This window comes from Zingiber officinale, chromosome 2A (genome assembly GCF_018446385.1).
Source record: "Zingiber officinale cultivar Zhangliang chromosome 2A, Zo_v1.1, whole genome shotgun sequence".
Classification (NCBI taxonomy): domain Eukaryota; kingdom Viridiplantae; phylum Streptophyta; class Magnoliopsida; order Zingiberales; family Zingiberaceae; genus Zingiber; species Zingiber officinale.
In genome coordinates this window covers 16365530-16375284 of record NC_055988.1, presented here as the reverse complement: position 1 = coordinate 16375284, position 9755 = coordinate 16365530, and positions in this window count along the sequence as shown.

The following is a 9755-nucleotide window of genomic DNA, read 5'->3' as shown; positions in this document are numbered from 1 at the left end:
TTTTCTAGAAATTCAAAATGGACATCACTAGTAGATGCCTTTTACATTTCGAAAGATTTAGAAAAAATTTCATTAGAAGAATTCTTTTCAACATTTGAAGTGCATGAGTCAAGATGTGCAGGAATGAAGGAGCCCAAGAACAATGTCGCCCTCAAAGCTTCGAGAGACAAACCTGAGTCAGAATCTTCTCTCAACGATGAGGAAATGGTAATGATGGTAAGAAGATTCAAGAAACTTTGTAAATCTAGATCTACTAACCATCCACAAGGGGAAAAGAAAAGGACGATCCCTTGCTACAACTGCGACGAAGAAAGGCACGTCAAGGACAACTGCCCTAAGCTGAAGAACAAGGATAAGGAGAAGGGTAAGAAGCCTATCCAAAAGTGAAAGGCCCTAAAGGCGACGTGGGACAATACGTCGTCGGAGTCGAAAGTCGAGGCATTCTCCGGACTTGCTCTAATGGCAAGTCATCAAGATGACGACTGCGAGTCAAGCTCTTCCGAAATGAGCATCGAGAGCATTGATGAAGGGGGAGCCACGTCGGAAGAAAGCAGCAGTTCAGGGGGAGAAACGGACAACGAGATCGACAAGGTAAGTCAGGTACGATCTATTCCTCCCGACAAAATGTTTAAGTTTGTTAAACTTTTAACAAAAGATTGCTGCAAATTAGAAAATAAAAATAAAAATTTAAAAGTAATTCTAGCTAAGTCCTGTCCCTTAGAAGAATTAGATAAATCAAAATTAGAAAATGAGAAATTGAAATCAGAAAATAAAGATCTGAAATTCAAGTAGATAATTTGAAAAATCATGCATGCTCATCTAATTTTAGAAATTTTAAAAATTTGAATTGGTATTATAGATATCACTAGGGACAAATTAGGAATATCTCTAGAAAATGTCTCTAAGAAATTTTTAATCAATCCAGTAGGTTGGAACCTATATTGGGTTCCTAAGTCCTATTTAAATTAAACTATTGATTAGACTTAGAGCTTTTCAGCGAGAAAATTAAACATTGAAATTCTTTATAAGGCTTTATCTAAGAAAGTAATTGTTGCTCCAATAACCAAGAAGGTCTAGTGTCTCGCCACGACCTGGAAGCCAAAATATTGAAATAAAAATATTTAATTAACTTTTTGATAAAAGCATTAAGGTGGAAATTTAATAATGCTTTAAAAAGTCTTTTAAACATTTTTCTTTTAAATTTTTTACTTAGAATTTCTTTTAGAATTTTTTTTTTACTTAAATTTTTTTTTAAGTTAGAATTTTTTTTTAAAAAAAAATATCTCTATACTTAGAAAAAAATTTCGTGCGTAAATTTTTTGGAAAAATTCAAAATTTAAGTTAGAATTTTTTTTTTTGCAAATTCTCTAACTTAGAATTTATTTAGAATTTTTTTTTAACCCTTAGATTTTTCGGAACCCCAATTTTTTATATGATCAAAGGGGGAGAAGAAAAAGTATAAGTCTAGGGGGAGGCAGACAAAATTATTTTTCTATTTTTTTACACTTAATTGTAAAATTTAGTTAGTTTATTTTCATGTCTATTTTACCCTATCTTAACTTGGGTTGCTCACATTAAAAAGAGGGAGATTGTTGGAACCCCAAGATTATTTTGGTGTGATCAACAAGTTAAGTTAGGTCCTGTGTGTTTTTAACCTGGTGTCTAAGTGTGCAGGAACTTAGGAACACAGGTAGTCGAGCAGAAGACGCAGCTAGCGAGAAGGACGGCATGCGGTGCGTCCGAGGGATGAGGCGCTATAGAAGAGTACGCCGACGGACGAGAAGGAAGTGTGCGATGGTTCTGAGAGACGAGAAGCCAGAGCGGAAGACTGCTCGAGGAGCAAGAGACGCAGCTAGCGAGAAGGTCGGCACGGGGTGCGACCGAGGGATGAAGACTGCGGATGAGTACGCTGGCGGATGAGAAGGAAGCACGCGGCGATTCCGAGGGACGAGAACATGGAGCGGAAGCCTGCTCGAGAAGACCGAAAGTTAGGTTCGGGTGTGCCCTATTCCAGATGGCAGAAATCACCCAAGCGAGTGGAAGACTCAGTCTGAGGCGAACGGAGCCGGAGCAGAAGACCCGGGCTGGAAAAAGTCAACGGGGCTGACTTTTCCAGCCAGGGCGCCCGGAACCCTTCCAGGTGCCCGGAGTTGACTTTTTCACAAGATCGAGTTTTGATTCGATCTGAACGTTGGGGGATAAAGTTTATCCCCCCGAGGGCGCCCGGAACCCTCAGGGCGCCCCGACCAAGGCTATAAATATAGCCTTGGTCTAGAAGCTTTTCATCAATTAAGAACTCAAGCATTCTTTCTACACTTGTGAGCTTTTTCTGTAGTTTAGCTTCTGTTGTGCGCTTCATTGCTGTAAAAGGCTTCTCCGCCTAAAGGAGATACTAGTGCTACGCTTTCCTTGGATTAACAACCTCTCCGGTTATAACCAAGTAAATTTCGGAGTGCCTTTTTATTTTTCTGAGTTATTTTCTGTTTATCCATTTATGCAAGTGTTAGCTTAAGAGTTTGAGAAGGGTTGGTTTTTGTATTTACAGGGCTATCCAACCCTCCCCTTCTAGCCGGCCGCAACGGTCCTACAAATACACTTCGAATCATTTTTCAAATTTACTTGTTTCTGATGATACTATTCATCAAACCTAGTGTACAGATACATCTGAATAAAATAGTATGGATGAACTAAAACATAAGCATCTTGTTAAAATAACCCATTCATTTTAATTATCTACCAGTGTTCCTAATACCTTTTTTTTGGGGGGGGGGGGGAAGCAATCCTTACTGCTGCTCACATGATTAATATAATTCCAACCTCATACAATTCAGGCTTGTCACATTTTGAAAAATTATATAGGCATGCTCCTATCTTTTCCTCTTTACCTGTTTTTGGTTGTACTTGCTTCGTCCTTTGTCCACATGTAGAGCATAATAAGTTAGCCTCTCAGTCTGCTCTTTGTGTCTTTCTGAGTTATGGTGTTAGTCAAAAAGAATATCATTGCTTTAATCCAGTAGTCAAAAATTGTAGGTCTCTCGTCTTGTTGTGTTTCTTGAGCATATTCCATTCTTTTCTATTCCGGCTAGTTCACATAATATGACAAAGTTATATCTACTTTGCATTGATCCATTCAATACCAACACTGAGTAAGCTTCACTCACAACTCCTACTGATAGCTCAACTGAATCTGGTACTTTGGTTCCTGAGATATTCGCTCCACATGCTCCTCCTTCTGCCACTACCCAATCATCTCCTGAGGTTGCAGATGATCATTCTCTCCACCATTGTCAATCCACTCGTGTTTATAAGTCTACTAAAACTACCAGGTTTTGCTTACTTTTGTTATTCTCATTCTTTTGCTTCATTTGTTGAATCTATTCATTTTCTTTCTGAGCCTATATCCTATAAAGAAGTTATTTGTAACCCACTTTGGCAGAGTGCTTTGAGTGAGGAACTAACTGCTTTACATCAGACTCATACATGGGATTTGGTATCGTTGCCACTAGGAAAATACACTATTGGTTCTCGTTGGGCATATAAGATCAAAACTAAATCTGATGGATCTATCGAACGATATAAAGCTCGTCTTGTTGCTAAAGGTTATTCTCAAGAATATGGAATGGATTATGAGGAAATATTTGCTCCCGTTTAAAAAATGACGACTGTTCATACTCTGATTATTGTTACTTCTATTTGTAGATGGAGAATATCTCAAATAGATCTCAAAAATATATTTCTAAATGGTGATCTTCATGAAGAAGTTTATATAACACTCCTCTTAGTATTTCACATCAACCTGGTGAAGTTTGCAGGCTTTGTAAAGCACTTTATAATATCAAACAAGCACCTCGTGCTTGGTTTGAGAAGTTTTCTATAGTGATTATACTTCACTTAGTTTTCATTCTAGTAATCATGATTCAACATTGTTTGTCAGATGTATGAGTATAGGTCGTTATCATTATATGTTGATGACATGATTATTACTGGTGATGATTATGATGGAATCGCTTCCTTGATGTCTGAGTTGGCTTGTTGTTTTGCTATGAAAGACTTGGATATACTACGTTATTTTCTGGGCATTGAAGTCTCTTATTCCCCAAAAGATTATCTTTTATCCCAATCAAAGTATATATTTGATCTGTTTGAGTGTGCTCGTCTTACTAATAATAGAGTCGTTGATACTCCTATTGCGACTAATGGTCGATATTCTCCATCTGATGTCTCACCTTTGGCAAATCCTAGTTTGTATAGCACTATTATTGGAAGCTTGGTTTATCTTACCGTGACTCGTCTAGATATTGTGTATGTTGTTCATGTGGTTAGTCAATTTGTCGCTACACTAACTATAGTTCATTGGACTACTATTTTTCGTATTCTTAGATATCTTCGGGATACTCAATTTCAAAGCCTTTTATTTCCTTCTACTTCATCTCTGGAACTACGTGCATACTCTGATGTTGATTGGGTTGGTGACCCTACGGATTGTAAATCTACCATTGGCTTCTGTATTTTTCTTGATGATTCCCTCATTTCTTGGAAGAGTAAAAATTAAGATGTTATTTCTTGATCTTCCATAGAAACAGAGTATCGTGTCATGACCTCAACTACTTGTGAGATAGTTTGGTTGTGTTGGTTGCTTGTGGATATGGGTGTCTCTCTTCATCAACTTACTCCATTATATTGTGATAATCAGAGTGCTATTCAAATTATGCGCAATTTAGTTTTTCATGAGCTGACAAAACATATTAAAATTGATTGTCACATTACTCGTCATCATCTTTAGATTGGCACTATCACATTACCTTTTGTTCCTTCAAATCTATAGATTACTGATATGTTTACCAAGGCGTATTCTGCTTCACACTTTCATTTCTTGTCTAACAAACTCTCAATGCTTCTAGATATAGCATCGTGAGTTTGAGGTGGGATGTTAGATTATATATACTTATTTGTTTATAGTTTTTAGGACAATTTAATCTTTTTTCCTTTTCTATTTAGGGTTTAGGGTTTCTTAATTTAACTATATAAGGATTCAATAATATGGCTAGCATTTTTCTTTTCTTAATTTCTACAAGATAAACATATCAAGTCCATATTGTAACAATTACGATTTCATAGCTACTATTGTTGGGTGCTACTTGGAATTCCGTTCTGTTTCCCTTGTTCAAAAATTTGTACAAGAACAAAACTTTTCCTAGCAGTCATGTGCTCTACAGAAGTTAAACTTAGATTGCAAACGAAACTTAACATTTTTAATCCAAGTTGTTCTTCAGTAGTTAAACTTGGATTGGAAACGGAACTTAACATTTTTACTCCAAGTTCAACCCATGTGTTCTTCAAAAGTTCAACCATATTACAGAAGTTGATTAAATATCTATTTCAAAGATTGGCTTCCAGGTTAAACATGGTGAGGTACTCGGCCTTCTTGGGTATGGGATCATCCATCACTTCCTAGACAAAGTCTTTCAAAGAATTTGAATATTTAAACTTCTTACAGTAACCTTAGGTTTAACTATAGAGACCACAATAAAAATACAAAATCGAAACACAAAATCGATAGCCTATTGTGTTGATATTTTAGAATCCACACAAAGAAAAACTAAACTAGTTTCGCTGTGGAATAAAGAACTAATTATACCTTTCTTTGTATCTTAAAGATCTCTTGATCTTCTGCCGTATTCCTCTCCTCCTCTTGGATGGCGTGTGGGCGACGATCTACCAAAACAAAGACACCCGACCTTCTCCTTCTTTTCCAAGCTTTCGGCCACCAAAAAATATAAAGTGAAGAGGCCTCCTCCTTCTTCTTCTTCTCCTCCAAGCAACCGGCCACAAGGTGAAGGTCCTTCTCCAAGTGTCACAGACCCTTATGAAGAGGAAAGGGAAAAGAGGGAAGAGTCGGCCACAAGAAATTAGAAGAGGAGCCTTAGGTTGTGTTTAGAGAGCATCCCCTCCTCTTCTTTTATAATCTTTGTTAGCGGCTAATAAGGAAAGTTTTTAATAAAATTTACTTTTATTTACTATTGTAGATGGTTACAAAAAGGAAAGATTTTAACAAAATTAAAATATCTCTTTTAAACCATTGTAAATAGCTATAAAAGGAAAGATTAACAAAATTTTGTTTTAAACAAAATCTTCCTTTTATTCCTATAATGGTTAGTTACAAAAAGGAAAGATTTTAACAAAATTAAAATCTCTCTTTTAACCATTGTAGATAACTACAAAAAAGGAAAGATTTTAATAAAATTAAAATCTCTCTTTTAACCATTGTAGATAACTACAAAAAAGGAAAGATTTTAACAAAATTTTGTTTTCAACAAAACTTCCTTTTCTCTTCTTGTATGGCCGACCCCATGCTTGGGCACAAAGCATGGCTTGGTCGGCCCACATCTTGGGCACCGAGAGGGCTTGGTCGACCCCTTTCTTGGGCAGTAAGTAAGGATGTGGTTGGCCCCTCATTTGGGTAAGAAGGAAAATCAAAACGGGTGAACGCGAAGCTTTATAGAGACTACAGTAGGGACCGAGAGGAGGAATTAGTTTTGGCCTCCCGATGAGCTTGAGCTTCCTATGTTCGACCCGAACACCCAACTCAAGTTCATCAATAATAACTCATACCACTAAAGAATTATTATTGAACTACCGCACCAATCTCATATTACATTATGGGCTCCTTCTTATCATGAGTGCATTAATCTCCCTGTGTTTAAGATATTGAATGCCCATTAATTAAATGAGTTATTAACGACTCACTTAATTAATATCTAGCACCAAGAGTAGTACCACTCAACTTCATTGTCATGTCAGACTAAATCCACCTGCAAGGTTTACATGACAATCCTTATGAGCTCCTCAAGGGGGCATCATCAACCTAGATAATTAGGACACAGTTTCCTTCTATAATCAACAACACACCATATAAATAATATTATTTTCCAACTTATCGGGCCTATTGATTTAACGAATAAATCTCACCCATTGATAAATTAAAGAAATAAATACTAAGTATATGTGTTTGTTATTATATCGGGATTAAGAATACGCACATCCATAATAATAGAGGTTATGTTTTTTTATGCAGTCAGTATAAAAGGAACAACCTCAAATGGTCCTGCTCAATACACACATAGTGTACTAGTGTAATTTTATAGTCAAGATAAACTAATACCAAATTACACTACAATCATTCCAATAGTTTGTCCCAATCTATCTTGGTTGTGAGATACTATTTATAATTTATAAAGAACTAATAATATGATCTTCTGTATGATACCACACACCATGTTATTTACAATATAAATTAAATGGATAATTGCATTTAACTAAATACAGACATTTGACCAATGTGATTCTCATTTCAAAATAAATGTTCATACAAAAAGTTAGGCTTTTAGTATACATCCTAACAACTATAACTCGAATTATAGCAGTTATAAAATCGTAACTGCTACAATGTGAATGTTATTGAATAGGTCAAGTTCACTCGATCAATTCAGAATTTAATTTAAAATTGACTTGTCAAAAATTAAAACTGAACTAACACTATACTTAAGAGCAGTTGTATTGGTTAGGATTAGTCCTAGTATCAATTATGACATGATTGACAAGGGCACCTTTTGTATCATATTTCACTTATTAATAAAAGGCAAAGTTGATTATTATATTTACTTCAATTCAGTGTCGAATGAATAAGTATAATAATATCCTAGAGTAGGAAGTTCTAATCTATAATATATATCAATTGGTTGAATTGATAGTGAGATATTATAGATATATATAGAACACTACTCTTAATTATTCCTAGTCAAATATTAATATACAAGGATAATATTAATGTGTTAAGACTAGCATGTAGGTCAATGGATAACTTAATCTCACAAGTCATTGATATGAGATATCAGGTTGACACATAGGTATATATTAGAGAATATATACTGAATGACCCACCATGAGAATGTTTCATGGATTGTTATATGAGTGTTATAAACATTCTCATGTGACTATTGGTATAGATAGTCCTTAGACCTAAAGTCACTAAAGTTCCCTACTTAAGGAGTTGTGTACTTTGGTATCGACAAATGTCACCTATAGTAAGGTGGACTATAAAGTCGATCACTGGTATATATGCAATAAGTTATGCAGAGGGATATGAGTGATGTAGATAAGATCTATCCCTTCTATATGACAGAAGTGATATCTGTGGGTCCCTTGATTAGTAGGACACAAAAATGCATGACCATACTTAAATGAGTCAATATGAGATATTGAACTTATTTGTTTTGAGTGTATCTACTTAGAGATCAAGAAACATAAAAATTGATAAGAGGATGATACGATCTATGCCTAATTAATCAATCTAGATATCAAGGATAGAAGAATTGAGTCATACAAGATAATAGACACGAAAATGTTAAGTCGGATCTCGACATTCTCTCTACTTGGGTAACAATGATGTCTTGCTAAATGTCACTCATTGTTTATATGTCTAAAATAGTTTTAGTGACATTGCCAACGTTGTGAGAACCTATTGGGACACATACAAATAACAAGTTGATTTGGAGATGGGTCCATATGATAGATCATTGGAATAAGTTTAATTCAAATTAGACTCATTGAGTTAGACTCAATTGGATTCAACTATTAGATTGAGTTCAATTCGAATTAAACTCATTAAGTCAGCTTGGATTGATGATTAATAAGTTAGACTCATTGAGTGATTTAATGAATTTGAATTCATGAAGGAAGAGGAGTGTTCAATTTAGAATTGATTATGCATTGGATGAAGAGTAGTCAATTTTAAATTGCTTATATATTGGATGAAGACAAATATTAATGTCAATTAAGGCAATTGACATTAAGGTAATTTCATGAATGAGTATGATCCTGTCTAAAAGCTGCGAGATGAAGAGCTGGGGAAGGTAGGCGATGACTCTGAAGAAAGGTAGGCGATGACTCCAAGGAAGATGAATAACGATAGATCTGAGAAAATCAAAGTAGATCCAGAAGAAGCCTAGTAGAGGATATCTCCCAGCAAAGAAAACTACAGATCAAGGCTAGATCTGAGAAAATCAAAGCAGATCTAGGAAAACTCCGATGAAGAATGCCTCTGATGTCTCCGCTCCTGCGCACTATGAAACCAACCAACAAAGCGTTAGTGACCTAAGACCGGGGTGGGAATCTCTGGCTAGGTACTTTGACACTCAAGTCAGTTTTTCCCCTTTTCAAAGAAGGAAGAAGAAGAAGAAGTACAGTAAAACTGAAGTAGAACTAGGGTTTCAGTGGTGATGTTGCACGTACCTTGCCAACGGAGAGGATTCCCCTTTTTATACCACCTCATGTAACCTCCGTGATCATGAGGTGGACCCCGGTTTGTTAGAGTTTGTTATGAGATGATGTAAGCACCTACTATAATAGTTTAAGGAATTTTTTTTGTACCCCAGATGTACCTTCTTTGTCGTTTAGCGCACTTATAGAAGTTTCTAGAAACTGTTTCCCACTAAATTAACCAAACTGTCATATTATCATATTGCTCATATATCACATATATTTAGTTATACTAATCCTTACTGACTATGTTCATGAGATTTAGTAAGTGTGAGTGTCTTTATGCCCAGCCAGATTTTGCCAGGTCGATCTTATACTAATAGCCTTATAAAAGTGCGTGTTTATATGCCCGCCCGGGATTACATTACCGAGCATATTATGCCTATGTTTGATCGGATATTTCCAAGCCGAGCTTATTCTGACAACCTTAGTTTGTA